General features: G+C 36.6%; 1 non-coding gene across 1 annotated transcript; it reads right to left on the minus strand.

The window, feature by feature from the left end:
* Positions 1 to 1,509: 1,509 nt before the first annotated feature.
* LOC113463133 lies at positions 1,510 to 1,618 on the minus strand. Its single transcript, XR_003386863.1, has one exon. It is a non-coding gene; the product is annotated as a small nucleolar RNA R71 (small nucleolar RNA).
* Between the last annotated feature and the right edge of the window lie 241 nt (positions 1,619 to 1,859).

Genomic DNA, 1,859 nt, shown 5'->3' on the forward strand with positions numbered 1-1,859 from the left:
TTCCCTGCACAGTCTGCCTCAAACTCTGATATCAGAGACATTCACCGTCTGATTGGACTCAAATTTGGTCGGCTGGTGTAGGACACATTTTTCGATAATCTGAACGGTCGGATTGACATTCTGAGACTTTTATGACCATTAGATTAATATGAAACCTTGCTGCTTTCTATTTTGAATTTTCTGTATTTATTTTTTTTTTGAATCAGAATTTTATTGTTATCATATCTCATTAACTCTTGTTGCTAATTGAAAATTGATAAAAAAAAAACTTTAAGAAAAGATCAAGGGTGATCATTCAAAATAAAAAAAAAGAGGGAAGAACTCAAAATTTTAAATTTTAAATTTCAAATTTCAGAATTCAAATTTCAAATTTAAACTAAAAAAAAGAAATAAATAATTTGTTTGATCAACTATTCAATATAATTTAATGTCATGTCATAAAACATTAAAAAAAATCTTTTGATTGTTGCATATAGTATAAGGCATCAGCATAAAATATTTTAAGAGCTGAACCCATTAAAAAAGATAAAGTCAGAATTTCATCACTCGTCCTTAGCCCAAAAATCACCCCAGTGAATAAATATCCTAAGCTTAACTAAAATCAACTAGACGTTGGCCCCTAAGGACATTCGAGCTCAATAGGACGAAGACCACCGAAAGTTGCACCAATTTCGCTCTATGGCCCAGTCGATGTCTAGGCAAGCTTTGTCCCTCTAAGGGAGACAGTCTCTGTTCGAGGAAAGTGGGTTTTAAGTGGGACCTTTGCTAAACGCATCGTGACCCCTCCACTTACCTGTGAGCTTATCTGGTCGACTAGGTTACTAGATCGGATTGGAGGCTTAGGTGTCCTCTTCAAACCAGTTAGGAGCTGTCTAAAAATTTAAGAAAAACATTAGAAATTGAGGTGTAATATTTTGATGCATGCTTTTTGTATTAGGGTATCTTTAGGTGGTACTTATACTTAAAAAAAAAAGAGAGAAAAATTTTGCATGTTAAAGTGGAATAGGGACGACACCGGTCGATTAAGTCGTACAACTTTAGATCATCCCTTAGGACACACCCCTGAAATTCCTTCGAAGTATCTCACACCTTGTGAGATGGCTGATTTAAATGAAGATGCAGGGAGTCACCACGATCGAGAACGTGAACCCCATGTTATGACTCTAAGACAATACCAACAACCGACTAGAACTAGTCAGCCTTCATGCATAATTTTTCCTGATAATGTAGGACATTTTGAAATCAAACCAGGGGTAATCCAATTGCTGCCCAAGTTTCACGGGTTAGAGTCCGAGAGTCCGTATCTTCATTTAAAGGATTTTGAAGAATTGAGCATTACATTTAGAGTGCCTAACGTCACCGAGGATGTCCTCAAGCTAACGTTGTTCCCTTTCTCTCTAAAGGATGAGGTCAAAACATGGCTAAACCCCTTGCGACCTAGATCAATAAGAACTTGGTAAGATATGCAGAGAGAATTTTTGAAGAAGTTCTTTCCCGCACAAAGGACCAACTTTTTAAAAAGACATATCGGCAATTTCCAACAAAAAGATAATGAAACATTTTATGAATGTTGGAAAAGATTTAAAGACCTTCTTCTCTCATGCCCTCATCACGGGTTTGAAATTTGGAGAACTATTAGCTTCTTTTATGAAGGTTTATCTCCACAGTTGAAACAGTTTGTAGAGACCATGTGCAATGGTAGATTTTTAAAAAAATAACCTGATGAGGCATGGGAGTATTTGGATTTTCTTACTGAGACTGCCTAACTTTGGGATAACAGGGATAGAAACAATAAGTCTTTGCCTAAGCCTACTAGCTCTGTACACGGAGTCCTCGCAGAAATCTAGCTCGACTGCCTT

The sequence above is a fragment of the Phoenix dactylifera genome, unplaced genomic scaffold (genome assembly GCF_009389715.1).
Source record: "Phoenix dactylifera cultivar Barhee BC4 unplaced genomic scaffold, palm_55x_up_171113_PBpolish2nd_filt_p 000089F, whole genome shotgun sequence".
NCBI lineage: Eukaryota > Viridiplantae > Streptophyta > Magnoliopsida > Arecales > Arecaceae > Phoenix > Phoenix dactylifera.